The sequence below is a fragment of the Tachysurus vachellii genome, chromosome 4 (assembly GCF_030014155.1).
Source record: "Tachysurus vachellii isolate PV-2020 chromosome 4, HZAU_Pvac_v1, whole genome shotgun sequence".
Classification (NCBI taxonomy): Eukaryota; Metazoa; Chordata; class Actinopteri; order Siluriformes; family Bagridae; genus Tachysurus; species Tachysurus vachellii.
The window spans coordinates 11,163,313-11,183,722 of record NC_083463.1 but is presented as its reverse complement, the minus strand read 5'-3'; the positions used below and the strand labels follow the sequence as shown (position 1 = coordinate 11,183,722).

At 39.1% G+C, this 20,410-nt stretch overlaps 1 protein-coding gene across 5 annotated transcripts in view; it reads left to right on the top strand.

Annotated features, from left to right (window-relative positions):
• Positions 1-20,410, top strand: part of lpp (LIM domain containing preferred translocation partner in lipoma) — a 198,110-nt gene that overhangs the window by 39,813 nt on the left and 137,887 nt on the right. For 3 of the 5 annotated variants that reach the window (XM_060867721.1, XM_060867723.1, XM_060867722.1), the window contains one exon: positions 4,355-4,397. The exons of the other annotated variants lie outside the window; for them this stretch is intronic. The gene's annotated coding sequence lies outside the window, so the exon portion shown is untranslated. The remainder of the gene's footprint in view (positions 1-4,354; positions 4,398-20,410) is intronic. 5 annotated transcript variants of the gene reach the window in all.

Genomic DNA, 20,410 nt, shown 5'->3' with positions numbered 1-20,410 from the left:
TTGAAATCACCAAAACAAACACGCCCCTAACCCAAATGGGTCCCACCCCTGTATTGATTGCTCCGCTGACACATACATACGTAACCCAGGCAACTAATGGAAAGAAATGTGTCTTTATCATAGCTGAAGGGAAGAACAATACGATTGCAGATAAACAAACAAGCAAAAATGACACACAAGCATAATCATGCAAAGGACGGCATATATTAGTTCTGTGTAACAAAGCAAAACCAACGTTACTCACCTATTGTGAAGGAAAAAAGCAACATCGGCGTCCCATCGCAGGCCTTCCCGCTCCTTCAGTTCTCTCCAGCGCTGGAAAGCTGATCCTATATTAACACGGGTCCTGCTTCTTGCCTTATCATAAGCCTTTTTTCGCTTTTCGCTTTTCGTTTTTATCCGACCATGTCAATGTTTCAATCGCTTTCGGCTAATGTCACACATGAGCACTGAACACTCTCTCCGCCGCATATTGACAAGACACGCCCCTTTCTGCTCATTGGCTACACGTTTGTTTTGTTTGTCGGCCCGACTCAGTTTTCTGAAGCATTTCTCAAACAATGTACACCCCACCTTTAAGTAGATTCCACATCAGGTACATAGCAGGAGTTGCATTTGTGCCTTTATTTAAAAAAATAAGAAAAATGAAGTGGTTTCTGTGTCTGTGGTATAAATATATAGCTTCATTAACTTCTTTATCCTGACGTGGGTTGAGATTGGATTCAGAGCCTATCCCAGAAACGTTGGGCATGAGGTTGGAATACATCTTGGATTGGGTAGTCATGTAAATGTCATTACATTTATCTCATTTATTATTCAGAGTAACTTCCATTTATCTCATTTATGAGCACGTGAGGGTTAAGGACCTTGCTCAAGGGCCCAACAGTAGCAACTTGGCAGTGCTGGGATTTAAAATAACAAGTATCTGGGAAATTTGTCCAACATCTTGGACTGCCAAAACATACATGTACGTCGTCATTGGAGGTAACTGGAAAGGTCAGAGAAGACTCATATGGACACGGTTTGATCCCGAACCTCTGATCGGGCAGTAACCCCTGTTTACGACTCTTTGGTGTATCATTCACTGCATAAATGCAATCTTGATGTAACGTTTATGAACTTTTATTTATAATAACTTATAAGAAATTATAAATTTCTTATAAAAAAGAAACCTAGAGAGGAACCAGGCTCAGAAGGGAACCCATCGTCATCTGGGTGACACTGGACAGTAAATAATGTAAATGTAAACGATGTCATTTCTACAACAGTTTACTGATAGGTCAGAGTACATTACAGACTGCTTAAAAAAAAAAAAGGTGGGGAAGTCGTGGCCTAATGGTTAGAGAGTTTGACTCTTAACCCTAAGGTTGTGGGTTCGAGTCTCGGGCCGGCAATACCACGACTGAGGTGCCCTTGAGCAAGGCACCAAACCCCCTCAACTGCTCCCCCGGCGCCACAGCATAAATGGCTTCATCGGTCCTAACTATTACAGTGTTCATTACAAAACCGTCATGAAGAAGCATGTGTTCACTATAACATTCATTCATTCATTCATTTTCTACCGTTTTATCCGAACTTCTCGGGTCACGGGGAGCCTGTGCCTATCTCAGGCGTCTTTGGGCATCAAGGCTCACTATAACATTTTCGTCTTAAATTTTCGCCCACAAATTAATTCTGTGATTTTTTTTCAAGGTGTTAACGATCAGTCTAATTGCTAGAAACATATAAATCCTGCGGTGACCCGGGTATGTAATGCTTCATGATGGCACTGCTGGCACTGTTGGAGGATTACGCCAATGGCAGAATAAGGAGAGAACGAGTTTTCAGGGACCATGATGATTTCCTGGCCATGATGACTGGCTAATAAGCCGATTTAGATTCCCTAGAGCTGTGCTCTTGGATCTATGTGCTGAATTGGGTCCAGTATTAGAGAGGGCAACATGCCGGAACCATGCCATCCCAGTCCAAATACAAGTTCTCACCACTCTGGGGTTCTTGGCAACCGGCTGTTTCCAGCAGGAATTGGCAGACAGGTAAATTATTTATATAAAAAAAACTATAAGTAATCCTCAACTTTGTGTCTAAGACCTTTTTGTATATGAAATAATTCTATTGGAATCTATCATCTCACCCTATAGGTCTGGTATATCACAGCCATCCCTGAGTGCCATAATATCTGTCGTTTTGAATGGTATACTTAATATGGGTAGTCGATACATCAGGTTCCCCTACACTGTGCGAGAACAGGCCGAAATTAAAATGCAATTTGCAGCAATGTCTGGCTTCCCAAATGTAATCGGCGCAATTGACTCCGCTCATGTTGCTATAAGGGCACCATCTGAAAATGAATTTGCTTATGTTAATAGAAAGCATGTGCATTCTATTAATGTGCAAATCATATGTGACTCCAACATGACCCTCACAAACACAGTGGCACGCTGGCCTGGTTCAACACATGATTCCTTTATCTTGACACATAGTAGTGTAGAGAACAGACTAAATGCAGGCGCAGTACGTGATGGCTGGCTTCTTGGTGAGTTTAATAATATTAAAAAGTAGAAACTAACAATTTTGTTTTTAATATAATTATAACAATGTTGCTTTTAATATAATTATAACCTGCAGAGCGCACTCTCGTGCCCGCGCAGTTGTGGAGCATGTAATGGGCGCGTAAAAATGGCCGTGTACAGGGCGGGATATGAGGCTGGTTCACGTACGCACAGCTAAGGGAACATTGCTTAGAGGAGTGCGTACGCACAGTTTTATAAATCGTAAATATTTTTGGCTTTTGGGCGCACGTAAACTTTTAGTTGGGATCCTACGCACAGTTTTATAAATGAGACCCCTTATCAGGTGCTTGTCACTCACAACCACAACTCATTTTTACTGGAAAGTTATATATCATATTTGTTTAGAGGAAATTCCACAAAAAGGCCTTTACAGATGACTTTTTCACAGGAACTACAATAACAATAATACAACCTTAAGAATAGCTGAGATCATAGCTACCAAAAGCTGGGAACTGTGTGTGATATATTAGAAAATATGAATTCTTGCAATAAAAAAAATGGACATTTAAAGGAAGCCAAATATGTTTAGTTTTAACCTTAAAGTCAATAATTTGTAAATGTATTATAAAAAACTTATAGAATACACATGACCACAGTAAAACCACTGCTCAGGGTGTGTGTTCACTGCTGTGTGTGTGTTCAGTGCTGTGTGTGCACTTTGGGTGGGTTAAATGCAGAGAACGAATTCTGAGTATGGGTCACCAAACTTAGCCGTATGTCACGTCTCTTCACTCTTCTCTTCACGCTCTTCATACTAATTCCTTACTGCTGAAGTCTTTGAATGTTCACTGATGAAGACCCGAGGTGTCAGTCCAGAGCTCAGAATGGATCAATACCTAAACAGTAAATGGTCAGTGATGGTGCTTTGTGTATTGCAGTGTAGGCTATATAAAGCAACATTAATGCGATTTTATTTGTTCTATAGACAAACCACATTCACTAAAGTGCTGCCAGAACAATCTTAATTACACATTTGAATGAGTGGCTTATCAGCATGCTATACATCACTCTCGCACTTCTCAGTTTCCAGACGACATGGACATGACACTCCACATTTGGATATCAGGTTGCACACAAAGAGATCTCTGTTGTGTCATTGCCCTCAATCAGAGCTTTGAAATGAAAGCTTGTGCAGACTCTGCAGATAGAAAGTAAAGTTACCAAAAAAAAAAAAAAGGGACAGGGGGAGGGCGCAGAAACCGTAACAGTCAAATGAAACGTGTGATCGCGTGTTGCAGTGCCGCTCCCACTCCTTTTTATCCCCCCGTGGTCTCTTGATAACGTGGGAAACCTGACAGTGTCGATTTATCTGAGAACAAAGGAGTCGCTCTGTGAGCTGGGAATGCATGTGTGGGCCCGTAGAGAGCAAACACCACACACCCCGTCCCACTCTTACCTGTGCATCCAAACAGGATACACACTTCTCCTGAAATAAACCAGGAGAACAGCTCCCTTAGCAAGTTGTGTGTACGTGTGAGTGTGTGTGTGATAGTGTGTGTGTCTGTGTGTGTGTGTGTTTTCCCCTCTTGTTATTGCTGTCATTATTAGTATTATTATTAGAGTTTTATATCCCACAATCCTCTACTGGGGTTTTGAGTCAGAGACTGAAGTTCGGCGCACCTTTACAGAGTCATTGTGTGAGATCATTTTAAAAAGTATATAAAGGACAAAAGCTGGGTGGGTTCCTGGAGTTTGTCATGGATGTCTTGTCCTGATGTTAAGATGTTAAGTCCTGCACTAAAAGGAATCTCTCTCTCTCTCTTTCTCTTTCTTTCCCTCCACAGTTAGTTGCCTGTGACTCATCGCTGTCCATCAAAGAAAAGTCCTGTAAGTCTCACCAGCCATCTCTTCTTTGACCTCTTTCCTCTCCTCTATACCTCATCCTGCTTTTCTGCCTTTTCCTTTTCTCTTTTTATCCACTCATAATCCTCAGCTCCTCTCCTCTTTGTCCTCCTCTACTTACTTCTCCTATCTTATTCGTCTTTACCATCTATCCTCTTCTCTCCTCTCACTCATCCTCTCTGCTCGAGTCTCTCGTCTTTCCTTAATGAGCTTTTCCGTTTTTTTTCTATTCATCAGATGATTGAGTTTTGTCTTCAGCGGAGGGCACTTTCTGTGGATCACTCTCAGTATACTAAGTGGACTGCACGTTTCTAGCGTGAGAGGTTAAAAATGACAGAGACGGGAAAAAGAGTGAGGCGTACGAAGGAGACGCCGTGTATCACAGAGACGTAGAGACTTACCGTAATTTCCGGACTATTGAGCTCACCTGAATATAAGCCTCACCCACTGAATTTAAAAGAAAATATTATTTTGAACATAAATAAGCCGCAGGTACCTACAGGTACATTGAAACAAATTAACATTACACAGGCTTTAACGAAACACGGCTTGTCACAAAAATAAATAGGCTTTAGCGAAACGGGATGCACTTATTTCCAGGGATTTCAGAACAGCGTAAGAGATATTGCGTCATCGGGTAGGCGTGGCCTATTTGATAATCTAACCCTAACCATAGTTTTTGGTTGTTTATTTGTTTTATAAAATAAATCTACCTGTATGACTGTTTTGTCCTTTGTAGTATCCTCTTTTCTTAAAGAGGGCGTTTTTCCAAGACCTCCTGTGCACTGAAACCACTGAAGTCATCTCCTTCGGTGTCGGAGTTAACCCGTTCGGCAATTTAATTGGTCTAATGAAAGCTTCATGCCGCCAAAAAACAGCACGTCACAGAATGTGTTTTTTTGAAAAGCGGGAAAAATCCATATATTAGCCGCATCATTGTTTAAGCCGCAAGGTTCAAAGCGTGGGAAAAAAGTTGCGGCTTATAGTCCGGAAAATACGGTACTGCTTTCTCTGGGCTTCTCTGTGCCTCATGCCATGTAATGAAATTTCTTATAGAGTTCTTGGTAGAATAAAATATTGATCACCACCTGGGAGAGAAGTAGCAAAATAAATATCATGCCTATTTGATTGCCACTGTTCCATTGTCTTTTCATTTAACTTCCTAGTACAAGTGAGTAACTGAATTCATCAGCTGTCTTCCAGATGCTTGAACCTCGTAGAGCAAATAACAAATTCATCTCATGCTTCTCTGTCTGACGATGAAAACATTAGCCATTGTGCCTCAAATCTCCTAAATTCATACACTCCCTTTCACTTCTTTGGTCTCTCAGTGGCAAATAAACCTTAGAACCGAACAAACTAATGAAGGTGAAAGCTAAAGAGATCCGCATCCAGTTTTAAACCGTAAGAGACATTTTTAAAGCGTGTGTAAGTTTTAATATGACGTCCGTGTCGGTACAGATTGTGGCCCGGATTTGGAAAGCCGTGCCATATGCATGCTCGATCTCTCCTGATTAACACTTCTGATGTGGGAAATATCAATGATGCCTTATGTCAGTTTACTGCTTTTAACATGACCTTTGACACCAGGCTCTTTCCTTTATAATATGATATAATATTAATAAGGTAGAAATACAAATAAAGCCATTAGCAAAGTTCATCAGAAAGTTTGCAACCTTTTACCCTCCTGACACAGCAACACACACACACACACACACACACACACACACTTGGGGGTATTTTGGTGTATAAGGAACTTTAAATCCCACATTTGTTCTTTTTCCTCTTCCCACTGTTTGTGTTATAAATATGTGCTTGATATTATGAGATGATTGAAACATATTATATATTTAATAGTGGTCGAGAGACATGCAAAGGAAAGTTCAAGAAAGTCGCTAGACATTTAACAAAATCTAAAACATTTGCATTACAAATCTGTTTGAGAGTGTATCGTTATCTTATTAAAAAAAAGAAAAAGAAAGAAAATATACCTAAAGGCACTTTTATTACAGCAGATACATTAATGTTTGTAATGCACTGGTAGCATGAAATGTGTCTCTCATCCTAATTGATTAGCAGAGTGGGCTCGAGGGAAAGTGGGAGGTGGTGGGGGTGGTGGCGACGGGGATTTCAGGAGACGATCCAGCCCTAAAAACAACACTTGTCTCAAATCCTTCCCCAAAACTGCGACTGCAGTAACAGGCTTTAGTGCACACTGGTGAATTTTTTTTTTTTTTTTTTGCCGATTGATCTGCGAGACTATAAGTGCAAGCAGAACAAATCCACATAATGATGGCCTCTGGAGGGGAGCCAGAGCTGTGCGGTTCAGCTCAAGCGTGTGTTCTCAAAACACAATCCACACAAATGATCACCCCACTGAGAGAAGTTCCTCACAACCCTCCACCCTGAACATGTTCATCAAACTCCACCCTGGTTTCCCTGCTTTCTATCAGACTTAGTGGTTTAAGCAAGGACTTTCTGAGTAGAGACAGGTTTTTCTTGAGCACAGGTGCACTCTTACACACACACACACACACACACACACACACACACACACACACACACACACACTGTAGAGGTACAGATGGCTTGGAGTCCAAGTGGGAATGTGAGCTGTTACTTGCTGATTGTGCAGCATTGAACAGGTTTCTTGAGAACGTTGATCTTCCCAGGTGTGATCTTCTTATCACATCTTTTTATTTATTTATTTATATTCCTCCCACATGGAAACAATCATACCTGCTAATCAAAATCATGTCTGAGGTTTTACAGACATCCACAAATCTGCCAGGAATGAGTTCTTATACAGTATATATATGTAAATTTTTTTTTTCCTCAAATAAAGTGTAGTTTTTTACACTTGCCTGTTAAGTGTCTACAGTGTCAGAGCAACAGTCAAAAGTTGAGTCCCAAATGACCTATTATGCACTTACACTATGCACTCTTTACATCTTGTGTATTAGTTTTAGAAGAGCCATATTGTCTTAAATGAAACACTAACAGTTTTTTACTAACTGGAAGCATAAACCGTTTCCCAGTCGACAGCACATGATGTCAAACACACCAAACACAAAGAATATGGTGAACATGTAAAACATCAAATAAATAAATAAATATATATATATACGAGACATGTAATTGTTAATCCTGTTTTTTATTTAAGTAGCGTTATAACTAGCCCCGCCCCTTTCGCTACAAGCTGCGAGCAGTGAGTATATGATATGTCCAACATTTTTTTAATGGTTGAATAAGTCACCATCCAGGTATTTGAAGTGCCCTACTTCTTGGTAGGTGTTGGGATTAAAACCTTTCAGTCATTAGCACCTTAACGACTGGGTTCACAGACGGTGACATGATGAGTAGATTGTGTGTGTTGTGTGTGTGTGTGTGTGAGAGAGAGAGAAAGGGAGATGGAGATGGAGATGGAGCTGACACATACAGATGCCGGATAGCATTTATTCTTCACCTGAATAAAAATCTCATGTTCGTCTTAGGTGTTAGCTCTGTACTTGCCTTGTGACATTTTTCTATTTTCACCTGTCAGTTTTATAGGCCAGTGGGACCGTGCTGCATGTTGATGACAAAAATTATAATTATGTTTGTTCCTCTTTCAGTTTTCAAGCAAATTATACTTACAGGGTTATTTCGTTAGCGTAATTCACAGTGGCTAATTGTTAAAATCAGTTGAGCTGCCACATTGGTTAAAATCTTTCAATATGCCAATAAATATGCCAGATCATTGCATGTAATCACTTACCATTAATAACATGTGCTTTTATCAAGTTTATTCAAAATGGTGTCAGTGACTGTATTATTTACATGTACAGTATGACTAGGAGATGTGCATCCCGTGAAACCCAACAGTAAAAAGACGTAGTGCATGAATAAATATAGTGATGTGACATACGGCTACGTACGGTGACCCATACTCAGAATTCATTCTCTGCATTTAACCCATCCAAAGTGCACACAGACACAGCAGTGAACACCCACACACGGAGCAGTGGGCAGCCATTTATGCTGCGGCGCCCGGCGAGCAGTTGGGGGTTCGGTGCCTTGCTCAAGCGCACCTCAGTCGTGGTATTGCCGGTCCGAGACTCAAACCCACAACCTTACGGTTAGGAGTCAAACTCTCTAACCATTAGGCCACGACTTCCCGTTTTCGCATATCCTAGGCTATTATGAGCCCGGAGTCAGAGCGCAGGGTCAGCCATCGTGCGGCGCCCCTGGAGCAGGTGAGGTTAAGGGCCTTGCTCAAGGACTCAACGTAGATGTCGCAGCAGCTTATGGGCTTGAACCCCAACCTTCTGATTAGGAACCCAGCGCCTGGACTGCTGGACCATCACGTCCTTGTAGAGAGTGTACTGGGAGCTCACATGGCACATTTATGGTTTTTATTCACTCATCTTTATGAAAAGCTTCATCCTGGCTATGGTTACATGGGTTAAATTGATTCCTAGCTATCTGTTTAAATTTTTGTGTAGTCTGAAAATATCATAGGATTGGTTCAGATCTTCTGGAGTCACAGATTTTTGGCATTGAAGGAAGTCAGTTGAAGTGATTCAGCATCTGGTTAGGATGCCTCCTGGACACATTTCTGGGGATGTGTTCTGGGCTTGTCCAGGTACAGTAGAAGAAGACTCTTAGGCTGACAAAGGGCCAAATGGAGAGTGCCAGAGTTTCCCCATGGAGGAGATGAGGGGAGTGGCTAGTGAGAGGGGTGTCTGGGTAAACCGGATGGATGGATGAATGGATGGATGGATGGCTAGATGATGGATGGATTGATGTTGGATGGTTAGGTGATTGATGAATTCATGATGGATTGATAAATGGATGGATTGATGACGGATGGACGGATGGATAGATAGATGGACGGATGGATAGATAGATGGACGGATGGATGGATGGATGGGTGGGTGGATAGATAGATGGATGAATGGTCCATCAAAATTTCTTTTGTCTGGAATGGGATTAACAAAGCAGATCTGTAACTTACTCTAACTTCAAGCACATACAGTCAAATTTCTGTAACCTAAAGCTAACACATGTTCTCCTCAACAGCATCATCACTAATCTCATAACGATGGCAGAAAGCACATTAGGATAGCTGCAATTATCTTCCTTCATGTTGTTCATATGACCCAGCCCAGTACACTGGTTGTACTTATATTTAGTTACAGGATCATTGTACTTTGCAATAGGGAAGGGATCAGAAGGGAACTCAACCTCCTCCTTCTCTATCTGGATTATAAATCATTACACTTCTACAGCTGTATAAGGTAACGTTAAACAGTGTGCTTAAAGAGTGTTCAGTATGAGCAGATGGTGAATGTGCCTTGGATGAGCACAGGCAGTGTTTATGATTACAGCAGCAGTTCTCTTGATTTGCAGTTTCCAGGTGACGTTATATACTGATGCAAGGAGTCTTGGGCATAAACTGTTGTTAGGGTCTTTATGGTGTCCATGTGGAAGACGTACATAATGCTAGGAAAGGTCTCCAGTGAAAGCGTTAGTAACTGCATCTGGGTGTCAATTAAAGGCAAGGTCAAAAAGAAGGTCAAACCTAGCATATAAATCAGAAACTGCGAAGAATTAAATACTTTATATGCTAGTTTTGACCTGATTACCCCTGTTTAACAGAGCTTGTTGGAGAGCTTTGTTAAATACATCAATTGAACTGAACAAATATCTCATGTTTAGCGTGTTAATGATTCATTGTTCACTAATCAAACACTGCAAATACACGCATTTTCTACTAAACAAATCTCTTTCATGTAGTTTTAGCTCTGCAGTGTAGATGAGCACTACACACACACACACACACACACACACTGTATGTGTATATGCCACATGTGTGTGTGTGTTTGTGCTGTGGGGGGTGTTGAGCGGGGGTCAGCATGCACTTCTACTTTGCAATTATCTAGATTTGAAATTCATTTTTGACCATTTCAGTCCTACAAGCTGTTTTTCAGCAGATGTGACTCATGAAGTACATGTTGTTCCCTCCTGCATTATTTCTGCTTTATTCCAGCATGGCATTCAGTGAAAAGCCAAATGGTGAATGCTCACAGCAGCCATTACTAGCGAGGCTGTAGGGTCATTTAACTCAACATGAGGCGATGACGCAGGAGTTACCATAACAACAATTACCCCAATACCTTAATAGCTGATTCTTCAGAGAGACTAAAGGAATATATATATAGACTAATCAATCACTTAAAAATATGACTGTTTTCCAAATGATTTAGGTAAAATTGGGCTGTTTGCTATGTCTAAATCAGTCGGTTTTACACAGCAGGCTTGTTCTGCTTTGTATTATTCTCACTACTCCTCCATTTTTATGCTGTGATGAAGGTGTTTTGTGTGCCTTCTGCGTTGTTATTACACACACCCCAGGTTTAAATCGGCTCTGGATTACGCTGATGGATTTTGACAGTAGTTTAGAAGATACAAGAGTTGACATACCAAACAGTATTTCTGTTCATTCTCTTTGTTGACTCAGCATTTCTGTCATTCCTTCAGTCTTTTTTTTTTTCCTGTCTTGTTTCCCTTGTCATGCCCATCCAAAAAAATAAAATAAATAAATAAAACGGAAACAAACAACGACGAAAAAAGACGAGCGTCCGCCGGAAACCTCAGCGCATTTAACGGCTTTTGAGCAATTCACAGAGTGCCTGTTTTTAACTGGATTGAGGGAGAAGTTATTGTGTTTTTGGCTGTGTTCCTTTGCTCGTCAGCTCATTCAAGTAAAAAAAAAAAAAAACACAAAAAAAACACAAGCTTTTAGGGACCATTCTGGGCCTGGGAGAAGCACATTAGATTAGCTACTTCACATTAAATCCCTGCCACTCCAGGAGGTGTGAGGAGTCTCCAGATACCCATTCAGTTCAAGAAATCTGGTTGAACTTGAAATCAACACCTCTTCCATATCTCTAGCACTTTCCTCTTACTTTCACATGCAGCTGAGATCTTGTTCAAATTCAGACACCTGAATATAAATTGATTTTTTTCTGTATTTGAAAAGAAGATTTTTAGCTGAACCATAACCTAAACCCGAACGCCCTGATCGTTAGCGCAGATATCGTTTATCCGTTACGACAAAGTTGATAGTTCCTAGGTTGCACGGGAGAGAACTAGATTGTATCTTACAAAAATAGCATTCATCTAATGACTGAGCAGCAAAACCTACTGCCAAGCTGAATGTGCTGTCTGGTACATAATAAAAGATCTAAGTGTAAGCTCTTTGCTTTATCTTATTTGCACTGAGCTGTGATTTGAATGCCTTTGGCCTTCACCTATATTACAAGGGAAACAGATTTCGAAACATTTTTCTCCTATTTCACTTTTCATGCATTGATACAAACAGCATGCTCTGAAATGGTTACGGTGGTGAAGGCAAAATGTTTCATTTTCCTGGAATCCAAAGCCTGTTATATTAAAGCTGCAGTGTGGAAGCTTTTATTAGTATTCTACCTCAGCAATACTCTGATTGCTCAGAAGGTGATAATATATTTTTTGTAACTGCTGCTTTGACAGAAGTTTTGGCTGAAAGGCAAACGTTCATGTCGTCATCGAATACATTATTGTTTCTGTACTAACAACTGACATAAGGATCTGTGTGGCAAATGTTCCATATAAATGAATGTTGAAATGAAAAATAGTGAGGTTTTCTGAGTAGGCTGGAATAAATAAATTCATTGTCAGAGCATTACTTTAAGTCTCATAAAGCTGTTCGTGGCACAAGAAATCTTTCTGACTTCTCAATACCATGGCAAGAGGAAATAAAGGGAAGATTGTGCCGCTATGATGAAAGTGATATAAGAATCTTGATTTTGGATGTTCCATAGGATTAAGGCTTTAATTTTCACATATAAATTATAGCACAGTGAAATTATTTTCCTAGCATATGTCAGTCTGTTTGGATGTTGGGCCCAAAGCAGAGGGTCAGTTGTGATACAGCACACCTGGGTCAAAGAGGTTGACGGTGCTGGAGCTTGAACCCTCAACCTTCTGATCCTTAATCACCGAGCCACCACTGACCGTTAAATGTGACTCTAAATGGATTGATGTTTTCTAATCAATAATAAATTCTACTAAAATAACTACTTTGTTAAATAACTACTTTTGTTTTGTTGACAAAATTGTGGTATAAGAACAATAAAAATATATAAGCATAATAAAAAACTTTGTAAAGAACATCAAGAGGATTACAGCTCTTCGCATCAGACTGCATCACACCACCTTGTTGTTGATCATTCTCCTATAACAGCATATCTTGAAATGTTTTATTCATCACTTAAATACACCAGAAAATGAAAGACTGAAAAACATGGCGTATCTGAGATGATAGCCTATATTAGTAATAGTATAATATAATTTCTATAAATTGCAATTGTATAAAGTTTTTAGACTCATGTCATATGCCATCACCCCACAGGACACAAATCAGATCAGATAGCCAGGTGTCTTATGTTTAAATAACCAAATTCAAGTGAAAAACAGTACAAACCTGACAATAAAATGCACATCTATGATATCCAGCTGTGTTCATTTTGTTTAACAGTTAATGGGTAGTATGTAGTTTTGTGTTTTATAGCTTGTTAACACTGGAGCTGTACTTACAGAGCACTGAGGGACCATTAGGATATAAACCTACTGTTTAGAGTGAAATGTGTGATTTGTGGACACGTTTCTTATAGAGGAAAACTGCAAAATAGACAAAAGGGTGATGTGAAGTATACAGTATTTAAGCAGTTTGGGACAATAACACTTTTTTTAGTTCACAAGTTTGACCAAACCAGATGAAATGTCTGTTTTGAATTAGTAAGACACTTAATATGAATATGAATAAACATATTCCTTTGGATGTCCTGCTATTGGGATTATTTGACTGTTCCAGTTTCCAGATATTGGATTGGAATATTGCAGCCTGTTTTTTTTCTGATATATTTTTGGTAAGTGTTAAATTGTTCCTACACTCATTTCTGCAGGTTGTTGGGATTTCACTGATGGCTGTTTTAGGCTTTTATCCTTCCTGCTCTGGTAATGGCTTTCTGCTCAGCAGCTGTTGTTTTTTCTCTTCTGACCTGGTCAGTGCTAAGTGCACACAGTCTGTTTTTGTTATAGGAATATTTTTATATGTCCATTTTTTGGTGGTATGGTTTTAGTTGCATTCTGTAATTCTGCTTACAGATTGCTTCCCTTTTTAAAATAGGCAGGTTTTTTTGTCTTCAATTTGGAAATAGGTGTACCGACTATAGCCACAGTCAGAGCTGTGTAGGGTGTTGTAGCCAAATGATTACGCAAGTTACAGCTTCTGAAATGCCGGCTTTAAGAGCACATTTATATTTACTCATTTGATGGGGTGTAAAGTGATCTGAGCAGATGCTGGTTAAGGGCCTTTTTGCATGGCCCAACACAGGCAACTTGGCAAGGCTGGGGATTTGATATCACAAACTTGTGACCAGTAGCCAAAAAGCCTTAAGCACGGAGCCACTGTGGTGTTTACCGAGTTGACCAGCTGTAAATAATATATAAACAGCAAAGAAATAGATTTATTGCATTACTAGTAAGCAGTAAGCAAATCTTCTGTTTGACACTTTCATCTGCATATACTGTACATCTGATACTTTTAGGATATTTTTAAGAACAGATCATTGGAGGATGAAGGACAGTTGGTATGTGGTGAATGATGGGAACAATATATGTTTCATATGCAAATAGACTACCTGTAGAGAATTCTGCAGGTGTGGACTCATAGCAAAAGCTGCCAAGTTTGCACGTTGCAAGTGGTCAAAACACATCAGTTACTGATTGAGCCGGTATTCATTTAAGCATTAATTTGGCCTTAAGCACAACTCACTTAGAGACCACATGCTTCAGGGAGCTGAGTGAGAGCCTTCACCCTGTTAGACCAATGGTGCTGAAACTCCACAGGAGGAAAACAAGATAGTAAAAAGAGAAAAAAAGAAAAAGGATCATTGAAGTTCTCTCTGCACCCTCCCAGGGAATGTTGTCGCAACAAGTCAGCATAATTAATTTATTATGGCTTTTGTCACCACGGGGTTGCTCACTTCATTAACATTAAACCTGCCTCCATTAGCAGAGCGAGGATCAAAAATTTCATATTCATCCACCGCTGCCTCCAGCACAGGATTAGTGATGCATTTATACCGAGCTCGGTTACAGAGTTTGAAAGTTCACCCACTCCTTTAAATCTTTATCTAATGGAACTTTTGTATATTAAAATAAAGAGAATGTATGAATTGTTGAGGCTGATGGGCCCACATCCTCCTCCATTAGGCTTTTCTGCAGGTGATCTTAATCGAGTAGATAATATTAAAAGCAGATGAGGTGCTGTTTGACTGATAGGCAGAAAGGCTATGCACCATCTACCAGGTTACATCATTATCAATATCTTGTATTAACATGTCATCATGTTCAGACTTCTGAGGATCCAGATTTCCTTCTTATAGTTTAGTGTAAAAGCATGTCTTTCCTTTTGGTATTGAGAGGTGAGATCTCAAGAACATATTATTTAGTACAAGTATTTAGTTTGGCTGCACCAAAAAATACAATAAATCTGACAAATCAACAATTAAAGATATTTGAAAATTCAACATTAAAAACCGGCATGTCGTTTACTATACATAATTAGCTGCAACCAATGAAAACAATGGAACGGCATCAAAAGGTTAATTGAGCTGTAGTACTTTAAACAAGCTTTAAAAGGATATAAATGGATAATAAATGGATATTAATCAAGATGAATTCTTAAAAGGACTGATGCTATTTAAAATGTTACACTGCAATTACAGTACAGACTCTATAAAAATTAAAAGACTTCTGAAGTCATAACAAACCCTAGCAAGGTGACGGAAGTCCAGGTAGACTTCTGTCAACAAGTAGGTGCAGATATATACAATGGATGTAAAATGTCTAAAACCTTGATTTAAAATGGCAGGTTTTTGTCAAGTAGAAAAATGAAACCAAGAAAAATCATGCCAGAAAAATAAAAATTCAAGCCATGTGGCAAAATGTATTCTAGTTTGTATTGATAAGACCAATAATTTCAAACAGAATGTTTGGTGGCAAAAAAATAAAGAAAAGAACAAAACAATCGCAAATGACCAGAATGCCCATGGTGAAGCGTGGTGGTGGCAGCATCATGCTTTGCTTAAGGCAGAACTGGGGCTGCTAGCAAGGTGCAATTAGAGGAATCTAAAATGTTTTTGCAAGAAAGAGAGGAAAATGATTGTCAAGATGTGCCATTTTGATAGACCCCAAAAGAGAAAAATAAAAGCTGCTCCAACATAGAATTAGTTTAGGAGTGTGCATTTTAATCTTATATTTTTCCTTCCTTTATCCTAACAATTTTTTGATTGCTGAGTAAAGTGGAAAAAGGGTGAGTTCTTTTGCCCTTAACCCTTGTGTTGTCCTCCTATACAAATTAGGAGCGCTGAGTCAACTTGACCTTGTCTGTTTTGACTGCTTATAAAAAATTAATTATATATGATAGCCTTTTTTTTTTTGTTTGTTTGTTTTTTACCTTTTTAGTCCAACTTGTTTCCAACATATTAACATATATTTTGCAAAAATTTTTGTCATATTTGGTATAATAAACCTCATTAATATGCAAAAATGCCTCATTTTTTAGTAAAAAAAAAAAAAATAGAAATTTTGAATTATTTTCACTATAGATGCACAAAAGTTTTGAAACCATTTTGACCATTTTTAATGTCAGCAAATAATAAAACCTGTTTTTTTCCAGGCTAAATTGACGAATGCTTATAAATCAAAAATTCTACAATTATCACCATTCTTTGTGTAATATCTATTTTACACTTGTAATATGTATTTTACCCACCTGATGTCATCTGATCAACCAACAACAGGCTACACACACACACACACACACACACACACACACACACACACTCAAAAACATGGCATAATTTCATGTGAATAAAACTTCTTATGTTTTTTTATTACACTTAATTTATGAACGATAAACCTTATAAAATTATGCCATGTTTTGAGTAAAATAAGCAGAAATTATTAAATATTATTTTGGATAACCACTGACTGATGAATGTCAAACATTACTCAGCATATCTCTAGGCCAAAGCTTACTGATGCAACTAAATGTATAAATAAGAGAGAGGAAACAAATATGATTTACAAAACACATGTATTTTATTTTTGAACTTCTTTATAGAAATATGAATGTGTGTGTGTGTGGGTGCGTGCGTGTGTGTGAAATGTTTAAAAATACGTAGCCTTTGTTTTGTCTAGAGGCCAACTCTAGTCAGTCAGTGAAATGCTTTGAACAGTGTTTGACTGTGTGTGTGTGTGTGTGTGTGTGTGTGTGTGTGTGTGAAGCTTCTTGGTAGATCAGATTTTGCCCCCAGCTGGACAAATGCATCTGACAAGTGTGAAATATTTACAAATGAGTAGCTTTTGTTTTTTTCTGGAGGCCTAATGAATTGCAATGCCCAATGCTTGTGTGTGTGCGTGCGTGTGTGTGTAGCATAACTTCCGTAGATCATATTTTGCCCTCCGCTAGGCGAAGGCATATCAAAAGTGTGAAATATTTACAAATGTTTGGCTTTTTTTTTTTCTGGAGGCCTAATGAAATGCAATGCCCAATTTGTTTGTGTGGGAGTGTGTGTGTGTGTGGGGTGTGAGTGTGTATTTTGGGTGCGTGTGTTAGTGGACATTTTACGTGTGCATTTTTGTGTCTGTATGTATGTTCATTGTGCTGAAAAGGGCAAAAGTGTGACCTATTGCCCCACTAAATGTGGCCGAGTCAAAATGACAGAAGAGGATCACGAACGCGTAGTATATACTGTTCTGAACACATAGTTCAACGATAATAGACAAAATTAATTTTGCTTGCAAAGTTCATAATTTGGAACAATCCTGGTAAATTTCAGGCAAATATGTGGGAGAAAACCAAAGTTATGACACATTAAATTCTTCCAGTGGGGTCAAAAAGACCCAGGGACAACATGAAGGTTAAACATTTCTAACAATCTACATAGCTGCCAAAGAGACTACTCAATTCCAGCTGCAAGCAGCCATATAGCCTTTGGGACATGGACAAGAGGGATAAATGACTAGGAACACCAAGTCCATTCAAAACTTTTCTCCATCACTGGACACTTTAAACATCCTTGCCAGACTTTTTAAGGCTGGTTCCTAATGCACAAGACCATTTTTGAGACTTTTTTTCAAAACAAAACTGGGGGTTGATTTGACTTGATTCAAAGTCAGGAAGTGGCCTGGTATCCTCCCCAGCTTCAGGCAGCTGCTGGTTCCGTAGGTCTGTCTACATGTGTCATCAGCCCTTTGCGTGAGACAGTGGATAACTAATGCCAGGACATGTCTGCACTGTGGGACTGTGGACTGTTTCTGGAGACCACTGCATCTCTGCGATCTCCTGCCACATTAGCCTGGGGCCACAAGGCAGCTAGTTACTATGTGTGGCTGACCAAGCTGCAGGACTCTGGGTGATGGAGAGGCTGTGGCCTGGCAAGAAACCTGGTGCTTTCCTGTTTGTCATACAGGGTAACTAGCCACAGCTCACTGTAAGCTAGAGGACTTCAAGCAAGCTAAGATTTGTTTGGTAAAACTACTGCATAAGACAAAACACCCTGTGTGTCATGCACACATAGTTTAAGATCTTTACGCTTTCTCATTGGGGGCTTCTAATGGGCCTCCTCCTTTTGGCAGGCTGTGTGCACCAGGCATGCCAGTGGAAGAGCAACTCGGAAAAGGTCGAGTGTGACTTGGCAGTACCTCAGCAGATAATTTGCCAGTTTCCTCCCTCAAGCTAGAACTACACTATCACACAACCGCAAATCAGGAGGATCTGTTGCATATGCTACATCACAGGGCAGATTCATACACTTAAAGGAAATGTCTAACTGAATTCTTCCGCATAAATGAGATTACAGATGCCTATAAATGTGTAGTGTCACTCTGATTGACAGGGCCATCCCTCTTCCACAGGGCCGGTTTTACACTCTAGGGCTCCTGGTCATGGGTGAATTTGGGATCATCTGGATTCAAGCCAAGCACTTTACTGGGATTCTACACTGGTAACCTTGCTGTAGAAAGAGTAATACAATACTCTACACCAAATTTCAAAATACAGCGTTCTCATTTCAAAGAATCACTAAACTCTGTGCCAATCTATTTGTCAAAAGTTATCCAACTTTTAGTTCAATTTTTAGAGCTGTATATTGCTTACTCAATGAGACCTGAGGACAGAAATATTGCAATGAGTCCTCTCATGGTGTTCATTTCTGGATTTAGTATCAACCCCTAGTCCAGCAAGACTATTTTAGGAGCCAACTGTCTTGGCCTGGCATAAACAAACTGATAGCAGGATAATGTGGCTGTGTGTAATGAAGCCGTTTAGATTAGAGTAATGATGCACTCTGGCAGCTTTCTCAGCGGATATTAACCACCAAGCTGTTTACCAGACGCCCCACTGCTGCTGCTCGACGGGAACAGAAAACAACACTTCAGTTTATTGGAGATGGAAGGTCTCTGGCCATGTCACAGTCTAAATGCCAGGCTGAATGTTATTGACTGATTTTTCTTAGTGATTGTTCTTTATCAGATATCCAGGGACTACATAGAAAAATCTTAAAATGATGGGTATAAAATAAATATATTTTATTTTAATTTTATGTTTACAGTATTGATTAATATTTGTTTGCAGACATTCTTAGGTCATTGCAAGCACATGCTTTTTGACAGCTTGTCAGCTGTTTGCTGGGCAGTTTTAAATAATTGACTTCTTCATATACACAAGAGTATTGAACAACCATCAGGATTGCAGTACACACTGGTACACAAGTATCATATGTATGCATGTCCATTATTACATAATCACAATTTTTTGAACGTCATCTTGAGCATCATTTGCAAGGACAACTGTGTTATTCAGTTTGTTTCTTTATATAACCTAAGCACTGTGCTATTATTATTCTTGGTCCAAGGTCTTTTATGAACCACTTGTAAGTAGCAGTGTACACAGGTTAGAAATGGACATTTTGTGTATTATGAGTGTACTTTTGCATTCATTTATCCACAGTTTATGGTTGAATATTATTCTTGTTGTGCGTTATAATATATATATATATATATATATATATATATATATATATATATATATATATATATATATATATATATATATATATACAATTGACTGTCATCCATATGCAAGGATATGAGAGAACTGTTATTATAAGCAAAATGAGGATGGGTTCCGTTCTGAGCCTGGTTCCTCTCAAGTTTTCTTCTCAGGGAGTTTTTCCCTGACACAATTGCTTGCTCAATAGGGATCATTTTTAGAGATATATAGTAAATAAATTTTAAAATTTGAAATTATTATTCTGTTTTTATGTTTATGTAAAGCGGCTTTGAGACAATAAACGCTATTCAAATAAACTGAATTGAATAGTAATACATAAAAACAAGTAATTATATATATGTGTGTTTGTATGTGTGTGTGTGTGTGTATATATATATGTATATATATCTCCCTTCACTGGAACTAAGGCCTTCAAACCTGTTCCAGCCTGAAAATGGTACTGTGCACAAAACAAGCTTGTGAATACATAGTTTGAAAAGGTTGGTATAGAATGACTCAGGTGGTCTGAACAAAGACTTGACCTCAACCCAACTAAACACCTTTTGGGATGATCTGGAACACAGAAAAAGGAAAACCTTTGCAGAAAAGGTCTCACTAAATCTCACTAATCTCACTAAAGCTCTTGTGGCTGATTGAGCACAAATTTCCACTGCCATGCTCCAAAATCTATTGGAAAGACTTCCCAGTAGGAAGAGTGGAAGTTATCATAACAGCAAAGGTGGACTAAATGAAAATTGGAACAAAACACACATATGGTGTGTGGGTCAGGTGTCTACAATCTTGAAGAATCTTGAAGGCTGAATTGCTAAATACTTTGCTAAATACTGTT